The sequence below is a fragment of the Ciconia boyciana genome, chromosome 7 (assembly GCF_034638445.1).
Source record: "Ciconia boyciana chromosome 7, ASM3463844v1, whole genome shotgun sequence".
Taxonomy (NCBI): domain Eukaryota; kingdom Metazoa; phylum Chordata; class Aves; order Ciconiiformes; family Ciconiidae; genus Ciconia; species Ciconia boyciana.
Window position 1 is genome coordinate 18,509,557 of NC_132940.1, and position 15,240 is coordinate 18,524,796.

The following is a 15,240-nucleotide window of genomic DNA, read 5'->3' on the forward strand; positions in this document are numbered from 1 at the left end:
GCTGAAGCAGGGGATGCAGCTGGTTGTCCTTGCCTTTGAGCCCTGGATGCAGGGCATTCCCTGTGCTGCGGGGCTGCTCCCGTTCCTGGCAAGGTGCTGCTGCCAGCCGGGTTGGGGCTTGCCAGCCTTGCAGTGAGCGCCCTGCTGTGCTGACATTTGCACCCTGGCAGCAGCGTGCAGCGGTCAGCAGTGCTGGGGAAGGGCTTGGGCACGCAGCAGTGCTCCTTGGGGTGCAGCCAGGGCAGGAGAGGCACAAGAAGGTCAGCGAGGCAGTGGTTGCCAGCCTGCTGCTCACAGAGTCGTGTAGAGTCGTGCCTGGTGCTAGGGGTCTCGTTTTGGTTATGAAGCAGCATCGGTCTACATAGCGGCTTTCTTGGAGTTTGTTGATTGGAGGCAATTACTGTAAAATACTTGATTTATAATGAGGCATACTTAATAAGCAGCAAACTAAAATAAATACTCATGAATTACCTGCTGGAGTCTGGCTGTTCGTTTTGCTGAGTCGTTACTTTCCATCTGTGGGCTCTGCTCTGCCCTGGAGCCTTTGGGTTGCTGGATGTGAACGCAGCCATGCTGGGGTCTTGGCTGGTGGAAGTGTTGGGATAAAGGAGGAGGGGGGAGAATCCCGTTTCTTCTCCATTTTGTTTGTCCTGGGGATAGAGGTGTTTTCCAGAGGTTTTTCAGGCAGCTCATTGACTCAAGGTGAGCTGCTTGCCTGGCATACTGCTTTAATGCAGCAGTTCAAGTGTGATCAAAGCGGCTGTGTGGAGCATACGCAGTGTGCACCTACCACGTCATTGGGGTCTGGTCTGGCTTTTATGGTGGTGTAGGGAAGCGGTGGCGTAGAAATAGCAAAATAGCAGGGCTCTTGGTTAAGTTTGGATGAGCCAATATGTTTAAGAAAGTATGTGGGAAATGGCAAGGTGCTAGTTTGAGGGATCTCCGATCTTTGAGAATAGGACAACTAATTTAGAGTATTTCTGAAATTATTAAAATAAGAGTGTGCTCAGCCCTCCCCAGAGATGAGGCACTGGTGGCAAAAGGATGACTAACGTTCTGCTTCTGTGTCGCAGAGCAGCATTTCTCTGACACCCCGCTAGCATCAACACTTTATTCGGCCACTTTGATTCACAGCAGTTTGTTTTTATACAGGAAGAGTCCATAGCGCTTGTCAAAATGAGAAAGTGACTGTCAGCGCCCGGCTTGGTATTCCTATCACCAGAACCTCCTGGAGCCAGTGCTCAGCCCAGCTGAAGCCGGAGGAGGAAGGAGGAGAAGCACAGCCTGATCAGGTACTGAGTCGGGAATGGGAAAAGTTGTCTGATGTTGAGCTGAAGTGCAGTTGTGGATGATGATTAGTTATAAAAATACAGTTCTGTTCCTTAAAAAGTCTTGCTAACATGTGTGATACGACGGCAGCCCAGTAATGACAACCATATCATCTTTGTGCCTGGCATGGGTGCATGTTATATGTTTGAGTTCTGTGATAGATCTGAGGTAGTGCAACTTTGCGTTTTCTGGGGTATTTGATTTACACATCTAATGTGCAGTACAGCTCAGTACGTGTTTGCCAATCCCTGTATCCAGGCTCCATGTGAGTTGGAAAGAATGGATTAGGAATACTCTTAACAAATGTTTGAATGTTGGAGAGCAATTTGATGTCTTGAGGAAAGAGTTTTTCCTCAGTTTTATTCTTTGTTCTAATAGGGAGTTATAAGTGCCAGCTTTCGAGGAGCACAATGGTATGTGGCAACCACAGGGCACAGAAAGGTAGCAGACTGATGGGTTTTAAGACAAAACCAACTGTCAGCTTGCTAGCTGTGTTTTTATTTGCTGGGATTCCCATAACCATTCCTGGAAACTGGTATTTATTCTTGCATTTGCATCTTTCAAGTTGTCATACTTAAGAAGACTCAGTTAGGTTCATCCTATTGTATGAAGACAGTCAGAGAAGTTCAAGGTTTTGGCTTCTTGTAGTCAATTTATTTTTTTTTCTTACATAACTGTACTTTCCAGTTTATGTGGAACTCCTGCTTCAAGGACCATGTTCTGAAAAGACTTTGCATGTTATGCACCTGTAGAGATTCCTTAAGAACAGGGCTACTACTTATGTGTGCTCATACAATGCTTGGGATGGCAGAGGACCGCAATTCATTTCTAGAGGGAAGCATTCTTTGAAGAGGCACAGTGTTTTTCACCTCAAGTGGTGCTTTCTCTCCAGAAATACCAGCATCTGTCCCTTTGACTGTCTGAATTTATTAGTCACATTTTGATGTTACTTTTTATTTACTGACCCAGGTGGAAACAGTGGGGTTTTGTTTGGATGGTCTGTTAAGAAAATTATTCCTAATGTTCTCGGGGTAATTTCCAGCTCTGTCTGATTATATCTTTCCTTGTGTGGTTAAAAAAGGGAAGTCCTTTTCTAGCATGTATTGGGAATCCTTCACTTTTTTTGTCTTGGGAAATAAGAATCAGCATTTATTTGATTCAACAACCAGCTTCCTGCTTCCCAAGGAAAAGATAGTGGCTCATTCGCCTGCAAACATCCCTCCTGTGGAGAGTATTTGTTGGGGAGTTGAAAGAAAGCTAGCAGCTACTAGTAAAATAGCTGCATAGCAGGATGAAGAGGGATTATTGAAGCATTACTAGAAAATTCATGGCTGTGTGCAAGACCTTATGTACTCCACAGACAAGCTGACCTAAATTCTGCAGCCAGGCCTTACTGGTTTCTGCGTTGATGTGATGTGGCAGGCTGGATAACCTGCAGCAGAGCTGGGTTTAAAAAAAAGGGGGGCAGAGAAGATTTATATTTGAGTAGAAAGACAGGGCAGTCTTTATAACTGTAGTGAATCTATCTTAAACTTTTTTGTTGTTTTCTAACCCACACTTCTCTGTTCTTAATACTGAGTACTTCATGTAGCCAGGATGAGGTGGCATTATAAGGATGCTCATTAGGAAGAGTGGAGAGGTTGTTTACTGCTGGATGGGGAAATACATGGATGGTTTTACCCATAAGATGGTTTGGAGTTGAGAGATAGGTTTTAGCAAAGAAATGGAGATATGTATCTTATCAGTAGTGAAACAGTTAACCCAACTGACACTTAATCATCTCTTGGGGGGGAATAGGATTAGTATCTGCTTGACATAAATGGAATGGCTTGCACTTATGTTTTCAGGCAGTCTGTTTGTTTCTCAAGATTATACATTACACACAAAACATGACACAAAACTCCAAATAGAAAACGAAATGCCACATCTGTCAAAGTAAAGTTGGTCAGTCTGACCTGTGTGCAGAATTTTACTGCTGTTACTTCTTGTAGTAGGATTGTGACTTTGCAGTTTAGTTTCTGCTGGCACAAGCCCAGTGTGATGGCAGTTACTGCTTCCTCCCTTTTTCTGTGGACGTAAGCTAGACTGATGCAATGCTCTCCTTTGCCTTCACCCCTCCCTCGTGCATGCTTTCGTTACCCCGTTTTGCCACTTCCTCCTGAGGTGCCCTTACGGCTACGAGAGGAGTTTTTTTTGCTGGTGCTCCTTAACCTGGGTCCTGTGAAAGGAACAGTTTATGCAGGCAGAAAAATTTCACAGCCGCTAGAAAGGTTTCTGCAGTAAGGTTTTTGCTGGCATAGTTGGGAAGCAAGAAAAAAAAAATCTTGGCCGACACAGCTAAATGTTAAAGCGTGGCTAGGGGCTTTCCTGTGCAAGTGTTCTGGTCTGGTTACTATGATGGAGTGTGTATGTATGTATATGAAATATATTTGTGTCTGGAAACCTCTTTCGTGGGAGCATAAGCTTTAAGCTTTTTTTGAAATTTTTTTTAGAAGAATTGTTGCAGCTGCAGAATCCTGAAGCACCAGAGGAAATAGTGATATCCTCAAACATAGCTGGTTTATTTTAGATCATGTTTCACTGATGTGCTTCTGATTTGTTTTAAGAACAACTTGTCTGTATAAGCTATTTGTTTACCATATGCACATAATAAGCGGCAATGCCGACCTTCTTCTGGAAGTAGGAATGAAGGGACCCAAGGAAGGGTGGATTTGCTTGCTTCATTTCTTTCATTTCTTGTGTCCTGCTTCACTGGTGTTTCGGCATGTAGCTCCTCTGTGCGGTGTAAGACAGCGTTCATTCTCCAGAGGTACACAAATCTGATGAATTTACTTGCTGTGCATCAGCTCCCTCTGTGAGTTAATATTTAATTAAAAATGGATTGATACCAAATTTAATGTTAGGAGGTAACCTGTCAGCTTGCTCTGATTTGTTCGTGGAGTGAGTGCCAGGTGTAGCTTGTGCCGATGGTCCTTTGTGTTTCATGCGTTTGAGCTGTGTGCGCTTGTGGCAGAGGCGGAGGGTGAGACAGGGAGTAGCTCGCTTGTGAGAATAAAATCAAATTTTGACAAAATCAATATACATTTTTGACGACAGCTGCCAAAGGGCAGACAAAAGATGGATGTCCTGAAGAGCTGTGTGTTTCCAAGTTGTCCCTCAGCCTCTGGGGGAGGGTGGGCTGGTTCCAGGCGTGTTGCAAATGGCACACTTTCCTGGATGTTCACCTACAGTTCGACTTCTAACTTAATACTGAGGTATGCTCCCGCCATGTTGTAGGGGCTCCCTGCAGGTCTGCCTGCTCACCTGTGGAGCTATATCGATGTTGGTATCGGCCCTGGTCGGCCGGGTGTTGGCAGCGAGGGCTGAGGGAGGAGGGCAGGGCCGCCCCGCGCCGGTCACGGCTGGTTCCAGGCAGCTGCCCAGCTGACGCGAGGGACGCGCCGTGTGCCACAGGGCAGCCAGCAGACCCTGCGGGGACCGTGGCGGCGGAGGAAGCGCCACGTGCCGGCCCCGTCGCCTCCCTGCCGGGACCAGGTACGGCGAGGGGATTGGAGGGCAAGGGCTGTTCCCCGCATGTTGTGTGTGTTTCGATACCACAAGCAGTAATCAGAAGTTTATTAATTGACAAATAAATTGATTTAAATTCCCCCTCCAAACCCATAAACTGTTTTTTGCTTGCAACAATGTTATTGCCAAGGCTGCCTCAAGGCAGAAGTAAATTTTTCCTTAGGTGTAGACATAGATGTCATTTTGACTACTTCTTTGCCACGAAAAGGACTTCTGTGTACCTCGCTCCAACGTCACAATTTTTGTGTCAGGTTATCTTTTCTTTCTTCCTGTCCTCCCAGCAGAATTTTCAATGTTAACGTTAGATACAGAAACTGGAAAATAGCCGTGCTTGGGTCGTTTTTCCACTGTTTTTGCTCCCATATTTCTTTGCCTAGGTGGGAGATTTGTCCATTACTGATAGCAAAAGCCAGTCCCCACAGCCACGCATCTGTGAGCTGAGCTGCTTCCAGCCCGCTTGTCCTCCTGCAAGCCTGAACCTGGCCCGGCCGTGGGCGGTGGTACCGACTGCAGCACGGCGGGAGGAAGGAGACGGTGCTCGTGGGTGTTTGTCAGCAAAGTTGCTGTAGCAGAGAAAAATCTGAGCAGGGTCAAAACACAGCAGTGCTCCTTTTAAACCTTCAGTGGAGTAATGTTGTGTTGCATGTTTTCATGTGTATAGACCTGTTTCCTACTGGATATGTACCAAATTCAGTAGGCTGCAGTAACCTTAGCTATGTGTTTTGACACAATATGATGTTGTTTTGAAATATTTACCTGTTCTCGGTCCTCGACTAGAATCTCAGGAGGTGTGTTTTGGATAGATGGGAAGAGATTCTCAACATGTGGTTGCCCCGTCAAGCTTCGTCCCTTGTCTTTGGTAGGTGGTGCTCCCTTGAATAAGCACCATCGCAGTGTGCTTGTTCTCTTAGAGGCTGGCTGTGAAAACTGGAGCACCAAATCAGCATAGTGAGGTTCAGTATCAAAGGGTAAGGGATGCTCATCCTTGTCCAAACTTGATTTAGTTTCACAGGGAGGTGAAACACTTCCAACAGTTGAGAAACCATGGAAGGGATTGGGCTGGGATGGGGAAAAGTTGGCCTTTCCAAGACCTGGTTTTCCTTGTGTAGATGGGCCTAACATGTTGTCTAGTAATGCTATATTTGCACCTCTTGATGGTGAAAAGGACATACCATAAAAAGTTAGTGACATTATTGCCTGGTGCCCTAGACAGTAAAGGTGGGGGCAGAGAGAGAGATTTGCAAGGGAAAAAACAAACAAACAGCGCTTTGCCCAATTATTTTAGTGCTGCTGTGGTTTAGCTATAATATTGCGTTACTCTGTCCACAGCTTTTTATGGGCCTCTTTTGGAAAAATTTTAAATTTAAATAAATAATACATTTCTCTAGTTTTATTTATCATTTCAAGTGCTAGAGTTTGCTTGCAATTATAACATTCTGCTGCCTCCGGTGATTTGATATATAAAATCCTGGCCTTTGTTGCTGAGCAATAAACTCCCAAACTTTCCACTTATCCGACTTTGCATTTCATGAAGTAGCTCTTGCTCAGTGTATTATTGGAAGCTGTGGAAAAGTTTTCTATGCATGGTTAGAATTGATTTGATCAATCAGTCTCTTTCCCATTCCCTTAACTCTTATGTTCTGCAGGAGATGGGCAAAAAAAAAAGTGATTTTTCTGCTCAGAAACTGAATTTGCTACCCTTGGATGAGTGTTTGGGAAGGCAGAGGTGGGTGGTGGTGGAGCACGGAGGTAACAGAAGGGACAGCAGTGTGGAGCAAAAAACAGGGGTAATGTTATGGGACTGTACTGGTCCACTCCTCCTCTGGATTGTGCTGTCCTGGTATGTGCATTTAGACTGAGACAATCTGGGATAACTGGCTGTCAGCTTGGTAAAATAATCAGGTTGCCCAGAACTCCATTATCTTGTTAGGCATCATTTCAGATTCATGGCATACTTGTCCATCTCTAATGCAGCTAATTCAAGATATGCAAACATGTTTTTTAGCACTCTGTCTGTAGTTTCTTTCCCTACAGCTCATGTAAATTTGTTTGTTTTGGTTTTGCACCTCCGCTCTGTCTCAGGCAGGGTTCAACCTGAAGGCAACAGCGGTGAAACTCTTTCTTTCACTAAAAGGGTATGTCTAGGTTGTAGGGGATGGGAAAATGAGAATTGGATGTTTCATCCATAAACATTTACCAAAGCTTATTTCAACAGCCACTTCTGTCTTTGTTATAATAGCTGGAGCTATGGCGACCTAAAAAGCCTCAAACCTGCTTTGCTTTGACATTTAGCTAGATCCTTACAAGTAATATCCTAATGAGAGGTAGAGTTACTTCTGTTTTCCTTGTATGTTGGATAGCACTTAGACACATTGTTGGTAGAACTTGGGTGGGTTTTTTTGCAGTGTAATTGAGTTTCTTTTGCTTGCGCGGGTTGCTCACATAGCTGTGTTAGTGGGAAGACAAACACTTGAAATAAGAAAAATATGATGAGGCAAGGGCTGTCAAGTGTTATGCATATATTCTGTACCTTGCATGCTGAGGCCCTGACCTACTTGAGGCCTCTAGGTACTTCTGCAATATAAGTGTTTAGCAATGATAAACTGCAATGTCTGGCAGAGGGATTCAGTGTGCAAGAATGACACCTGAAAAAACAACCTTTAATCCTTTCCCTGAAATGAGCCAGTTTCAAGGTTTCAGTTCTTTTGGGAGGGGTTGGACAGGGTGCTTCCATTCAGTGTATGCTGGCATGATATTCAGTGGTCAGCACCTTGTTTTAATACTTGTCAGCAAAGTAGTATTTGATAGAGCTGACTTATTTGACCTATTTTTTTTCCTGCATGTGTGCTGCAGTAATTCTTTGAGTGTGTGTATATATATTTTGTTTGTTTGTTTTCAGAAATAGTCAATATACCAGGAGAAGCCCCAGGCACTAATAACATCTGAAAACAACAAAAAAGAGCAGAAGACCAGAAAGCCCCCAGATAGTCCCTAAACCACAACAAAATGAGCTATAACATGGTCAAGGAGAGAGCTGCTTGCAGCCAAGGGCACTTGCTAAGGGCAAGACGCGTTATGAAAACTCGACAGCTATCTTTGATTTTTGAATGAGGACAAATGTAGTTGTGTTCTCCAAATAAATGCTTGGAGTAGCCATGTTACTTAGTGTTCCTTATAATATTAAATGTCTGAGTTTCACAGCTTGTCACAAAAGGCCTTGGAGCTTATTCTTGGTGTTCTGAATAGTCTGATCACAGATGATGGAACTAGGCAGGCTAAAGGGTCATGGCATTTTAGAAGGAGATTCTCTTAAAAATAACTCGACCTTTTAGAGTTGGAGGTATCCCCAAGATAAGCTGTTTCTGATTGATCTGAGGCCAGGGATATGAGTGTTTCTTGCTTATTAAATGCACCGAACGTGGATAGATGTGTATAGGGTTAAAAGGCTATGTGAATCAGCACTGGTTGAAAATGTTTTCTGAAGTTTGAATGGGTTAAATAGTGTTACTGATGTTTCTTGACACCTCTTTTGGAATATCATCTACCATATTAAAAGTGTATTTAGGGGGTGGACTTGTTTTCATTCTGTACAACCGGAGGGCACATAAAGAATGTGCATCTTGTTTTCAGAGCAGTCATAGCCCAGTCCTCAGGAGCTGACTCACTGCTATTTTGTAAGCAGGGTTTGCCTTCCTTTCATGCGGTTCTGCATTTTTCCGTTCCCTAGTCCATGGTAGTTTAGATCTTAAGTGTGCTGGTGTCAGAAAGCCTGCTTCCTAGAGTGGTATCTTATCCCCATGTGCGTGACTTGTAGTCAGCCTGATTTGATACTAGCCATGGTAATTTTTGATGGTTTCATTTCTTTCAAGTTGGGTCTTCATCAAATTATGGTACAAAGGCACTTTCCCTGCAGCTAACATGATCATTAATAAACAATTATTAATCATTCTGGGGGTATTGTATTTAGTCTGTTATTGTTATACTGTCTCACTTGTGTGGGCTTGTGTTCAATTTTTCCTACACAATATTTGACACTTTCCTGATTTTCAGATTAATTGACTTGTTCTACTTGCATTTTAACTGAGCTTCGCTATTGGGATGCCATGGTAGGGTGCAACTGGGAAAAATGGGCCACTGGAAAGAATCAGAGGGAAGGCCATTGCTCTGTACAACTTGAGCATTCAATTTACAATTTCTAGTATGTAGCACACCTTGAATTACGACACTGGATTCCACTATTGACTTTCAAAATCACTTAAACTTACTCTCACACCTTAGTAACACTTTATTCATGGCAGGTCAGGTATTTTTCTGTGATTGATAGTAACTTTTTATTACTTCCTGTTACTTGGATCAATTTTTTTTTTTTACTAGCAGCTTAGGAGGCGGTAAGGTGCCAGAAATGTTCAGCACTGTTGTAATTTTTATTTTTTAACTAAAAGCTCTTCTGAAAATAACTGCACCGATGGGTAAATCAAACTCTTCCCAGAGGTCTGCTACCTGTATTTTTTTAATAGCTTTGCTACATTAAATTTGGAAGGTCTGATTGTTTTAATTGATGTTTTTGCAAAACTTGTGTGGCTGGAAAACTGAAGAGTGTCATGCGAATTTCATGTTAATTCTGCATGATTAAAATCGAGGGCAGCAGCGTGGGCTGCCACTAGAAATATTCCCGGGAAAACCATACGGGAGAGACTAGGGGAGACATTACTCAGCAGAGACTTCTTTTTCTCCTATTCCACGGTAGCTCCAAGGCTGAACATAGTAAAAGGGAAAAATGGAAACCATTCTCATTGAAGAAGGGTGGAGTGATACCACTCTTCCTGATAGTATCCAGGAGCCTGTGGAGAGGGGAGAAACAATAGGAAGCTTTTCGTTTCCTGGGTGGAGTTTCACATTTGACACTGATAAGTGGGAGCCTGATACGAAGAAAGCATCGGGCTGGTGGAAAGGCAGCACCTTCCCTGGGAGCTGCTGGACTTCAGTCTGGGTGTTCCTGCAGGAAATTCCACCCTCTTGTTCTATCTCTGTCTGGTACGGTTTCTAAGCCTTGATGTTGTCGTCTTGTTACTGCTGGCAAAAAGTTGCATGTGTGGGAGATATGCAAATGTGTTGTAATGTTCAGATATAAATTTAGCACAGGAAAAGAGCAAGCTCTGTACATAGGTATCGCCAAATGAGCTCCAGTCTTGCAGCTTAGTTTATTTAATAGAGCTGTTAACTCTGAAAAGCGGTTTACATGGATGTGGGGTATAGGATCGAGTTCTTAATTTTGTAAGCTTAAAAAGCAACTCCTATCAAGCCATGCTTCCATAAAACTAAATTCCTTTACAGACAGTAGGAACTGTCTGTGTGAGTGTAAGAGAATTGGATCATTTAATGGCATGATTATTGAGGATTTCTGATGATGTGAATTCTTTCATTGCTTGCAGTGCATACCGTCACTGGAGGAATACTGGCTTTGCTATGAATAACTGAGGTGGACTTTTATCTTCTCGTTTCTCTCAATGTAAAAATTCTAAATACTGTTTTGCCTTACGGTTTTCTTGTGATTTTCTTTTCAGGTTCAATAAGAATATGATCTTTTTGTGGGAGAGAGGAATGAACCTGCTAAAATCCTTTCTCATATGCAGGGTTAAGTATTACACTCAGGAGGGTAATGTTCCAGTGAAATTGCAGTCGTCTTATAACAATTTAGACTTTGGTAAAGAAAGTGGATGAGTCATTGCAGGGGTTTGATGGCTGAAAAGATTGATTAATAATTAATTTAAAACCAAGAAGCCCTTTCCTCTGTGTCCCAGCTTTCAGCCGTTCAAAAGATCATCAGATTCCCACATGTAGTTTAGCATTTGAGTACTATGGACATGTTTGTTTTGATGTCTTTCCCTGAACTGCAAATGTTGCTTTTTCTTTGCTTTCACTTACACATTATTTATAGAGATATAAATGTCAAATTTGGTTCGAGTGTTTTGATGAGGTTACAGCACTTTGAAAAGAGCCAAATGTTCCCATTATTTTGGTGTGAGTGTTAGGGTTCATTATACTTGCTTCATAACTTTTTTGAGTTGCACTGGTATACCAGTTGCTTCATGGGTAAAGGTATTCCAGTTTTTCAGTGTTTGTATGATCTTGCATACAGGTTCATTTGCTTTTCCTCAATAGGTGTCTGTCAGCCAAGGCCTTGTATTTCTACAGGTTTGTGTTTGAGCTGGGTGTCTAACAGGAAACCCTAGCTCCATGGTGCCTTTTTGCCGTTATGCTGGGATAGTGGTAGAATTGAATGCTTCAGACTGCAGTGTGACCCTGAAGGGATGACTCAAAACTGACCCTTTGAATACAGTTAAATTAGCATAAATAATCTCTATTTGAGGAGTTTTTCAACTGCAGTAGGCCAAAGACAAGGGGTCAATCAAAACAATTCATGAAAGGCATGGAAGCTTCAGCAACCTTTTGAAATCCTTTAAGATGTAAATTGATACCTTCTGAGTGCTCCTGTCTGGGGCATATCTTTGATACAAGGTAGGTCTTGTGGCTCTGATCCTAGAAGAGGTAATAAACTGGGTTTTGTCTTTTTACTAATTAAAACCATGCTGTGTGCAGTTCTGGGCATTTTTGGTACTGAATCTTGAACGTTTAGTGCATGGTGAATATATGTCAAGGCATTTGTTTGCTGACTGTACAAAAAGCCACTCTCCAGCTTTTCTTTCATTTTTATTTATTTATAAGTGTGAAAGGTGAATGAAAATGTGCAATAATTTTAACTTGAGCTGTCACTATCATTCATAATTTAAACCTGAAATGCTTCGCGTTTTCAGTTCAGTGGTCCCCTTAGTCATTAAATCCTGAATTATGGCTAGGCTATAGTCTTCTGATCAGGCTTCTCTAAAAAGGAGATGGCTGTCAGATATTTGGCACTGAGGTGTAGCTACAACTTTCTGGTGTTGGTGACATTGCATTTTCAGATACGTAGATACGTCAGATACATAGGGTGCAGCAGCTGAACCTTGCACTTTTCAAGGCCTGAGTCTGTGAAGACTTGTCTACATTTTCGAGCTTGCAGATAGCGATACACTTTGGCCTACTTTAACCATGAACTTTAATTTACCTTACTCGGAAGTTAAGATTTAGTTGCACTGCTGTATAAATTCTTCATAACATTTATCATGTGGTGCAGAGTTACTGTGAGTAGGGTTTTTAGAGTGGAAAAAGAGAGCGTGCAGGACTGCTTTGCAAGGATAGCATTGGAGTTAGACTCCAGTTAGTTTTGTAAAAAGAGGTTGTTTGGCCTTTTGTAATAAAACAACCATTTGCCTTGGCACAAAATATGGATGGGGAAGGCTTTTTTTCTTTAATTTGTGTTAAAAGGATCGAAAGTGGGAAATGTGGGGATGATGAAGAAATTTTAGCTGCAGGGAAAGATATGCAATTTTATTTATAAAACTAGACCTCCTTGAATGCTCGTTTTACTCCAGTAAAACCTCCTTGGGTAAATGTCATATGCAGGACTGAGTGGATGTTCACCTGCTGGGTTGTAGAGAGAGGAGGACAGGAAAACAGTTTGCTCTTGAGGGGTGCTGGGAATAAGTGGATGATTTCATGGCTTCAAGTAGATAAAACTTGCTTTGGTGGCAATATGGGCAGTGGAATTTGACAAGAAGTGGGAGGGGAGAAGGATATGTGTGACTAGGGTGATACTTTGCGTCATGGAAGGAAGAAGCAGGGTCTGGAATTTGTAGTCTGACATTTTTGAATGTGTGAAGTAAGCCAAAGGAAGCTAGTGGGTGTTGGGACATGACTGATTTGCTCCAGTTTGTAGAGTAGGTGTGGACAGAAGGACAGCTAGAAATCACTGGGCTCTGTTTTTTAACCAAGAGGCAAAAAATTGTGCAACTGCACTGGTCAGAAGGAAATGTCCCAAGGCACCCTGGCCTGCTGTAGGTCCTGGTGTTTGAGCCTGGCAGTGGAGCTGTATTCAGTTCACAACTCCAGAGCTGCTTCGCTCTGGATTCCTGCCATTGGAAACCTCCTAATGCAGAGAAGGCCCTAAACAGAAGTAGTTGCAGTTACATTTGCTTTTCCTGTGGGATCACTGCAGAACCTCTGGACGGATGAGATAGGGGTCAGAGATGACCTGTGTTTCCTCCAGACCTTAGTTTTTCCTACTCGCAGACTCGCCTGAGGAGAGAGATTGTGCGTTGAGCAATGGTGCTGAAAGGGGATTCCGTGGCAGAGCGGGTGGATCTGGCTGTTGAAACTTGCCCCAAGGAGCAGAGTTCGCCAGGGCAGCTCGCCTGGTATGCTTGGTCCACAGCCTGTAAAGCAAGAGTTAACATACACAAAATATGTGGCTAGGCAATGCTTTGCATTAAACTTTGGTAACTTTTGTAACAGTGTATCTCCTGTTAATTACTTCACTGCTGAATAGGTGAGAAGTCAGATTTGTTTTTCTCTCCCCCCCCCCCCCTTTTTTTTTTTTAAGCTGAACTGGAAGTAGTCCCTATAGGTTTTCAGGCTTGGCCACAAGAACATTACTTGTCATGTGGTGTCACATCAACTGAGAAATCCTCAGACAGTAAGCCTGCTTGGATTTTCTGACACTTGCCTGTCTCCTAGTCTTGTCACAATTCTTCAGTCATTCAGACTGACTTCTCTTGTATGTTTGGGTTATGGCGGGTAACAAAGCCTGTGAAACATGGATATCCATGAAAAATAATACTCTCGGCTTTTCTAATGGGATCATTTTTCACGTGTACATTTGCATTAGTAGCAGTCGGCTTCTAGTTAATAAATACAGTGCCCTGTGAAAATAATGGGTTGTTAGGATTGGATGGGTTCCTATGGTGCCCTTAGTGCTGCAGCTTTCGCTAGCTAGCTGTGCCTTTGCTTGTGTGCACAGCAGAGTTGTTTACATGTTAGGAATATGCTAGAGGCAAGGAGAAAGGAACAGCTTTAATGTGATGCAGCTTAGATGCTCTGTGGGGGAGGCCTCAGAATTGTTCGTAACAGGATCAAATGTCGATCAATGTTTCAGGAAGAATAAAGTTACTGTTTATGAGAAAATTGAAGACTAGAATATTACATGCTTTCCAGCCATCTTAAAGCCATCTATTTTTGATCATGTCTAGGAAAATGTCCCTCTCCTGGGGTTCTTTTGAACCCTGTAGAGTATCAGTGGTGCCTAGTAGAAGCATCTGTCCGGACCACTCCTGTGTGGCTCCAGCTGCTTCTCTGGGCTGTCTGTGGTAAGGAAACAAGTAAGATGCCAGCTTCTTTCAGCTCTTAGGGAAAAGGCTGGTGATCATGTTGTTGAAGGTGCTGTTGGAACGTTGTGGCTACTATTAAATTTGTTTTAAAGGCAGATCTGGGGGTTTACTGGCTCCATACAGTAAGAAAACAGTTACACTGACATCAAGCCATGAACATGAGAAAATGGCTTCTCCCTTATTGCAAGGTATAAAAGCTGGAAGGAGAGGACAAAGACAGAGGAAATGGCTAGAGAGGACTGGAGAAGAAAACAGCTGAAAACCTCCTCCTCTCCCTCCAGAGCTATTTTTTGTCAGTGACAGAGAACTGTGGGATGAGCAGAGCTGATCTGTATCTGCAGCAGGCCATGGCTCTGATCTGAAAATGTATCCCCAGGAAAAAACAATGAGAGCCTAGCTGCAGGGGAGGGAGCCTCCGAAGTCAAGGCACCTCTCTGCTGGATCTGAACCTGCAATTCCTGTTCCAGGCTGCTTTGCATTGTATTCAGGTGATGCTTGAAATCTTACAACAAGGGGCTGTCACGTTCTGTGTTAGATTGTGCCCCGTGTGTCAGCTGTCGGGGCGGCAGGCTGGGTTTGGGGAAAGAGCAGCTGGGGGATGCAGCTTGTGGAGAAAGGGTAGGAATGGGGAGGGAGGGAGGGAGGGAGGGAATGGAGAGGGGTCTTGGAAAATTGTGTCAGAATAAGAGGCTTTTCAAAGTAAGGCTAGGTGCCTGTTGGAAATGCTTCTCTAAAACAAACCTGGCAAATACACAGTCATGAATTTATTTAGCAGAATTCAAGCTTTTGTAATTGTGTGGCATTCTTCTTAGAATGGTTTGTTGTTGAACCAGCATCCTGATGTGTTGTGTTGTCTGGGCCTGTCTCCCGAGGGAGATATTTTGGACAGTTACTCCTGAGTAAATCCTGTCTGTGGTTCTGGAGTTAAGGGCTTGTCTTCACATGCCATTGAGAAATTATTCGAGTCAGCTGAAGGTGTGAATTTAAAGTGAATTGCTTTAACTGCCCTACATCTCTGAGGCAGAATAATTGAGAGTCACTCTGATTCTGGAAAAGAGTGTCTGAAGAGGGTCTCGAGCAG

The 15,240-nt window shown here is 43.2% G+C and overlaps 1 protein-coding gene across 3 annotated transcripts in view; it reads left to right on the forward strand.

Moving 5' to 3' along the window:
* The window catches only part of LRRC8D (leucine rich repeat containing 8 VRAC subunit D), a 54,096-nt gene that overhangs the window by 10,969 nt on the left and 27,887 nt on the right, over positions 1 to 15,240 (forward strand). Inside the window, exon 2 of one of the 3 annotated variants that reach the window (XM_072867306.1) lies at positions 1,138 to 1,292. The exons of 1 other annotated variant lie outside the window; for it this stretch is intronic. The gene's annotated coding sequence lies outside the window, so the exon portion shown is untranslated. The remainder of the gene's footprint in view (positions 1 to 1,137; positions 1,293 to 15,240) is intronic. One more of the 3 variants, XM_072867305.1, reaches the window with a different exon arrangement.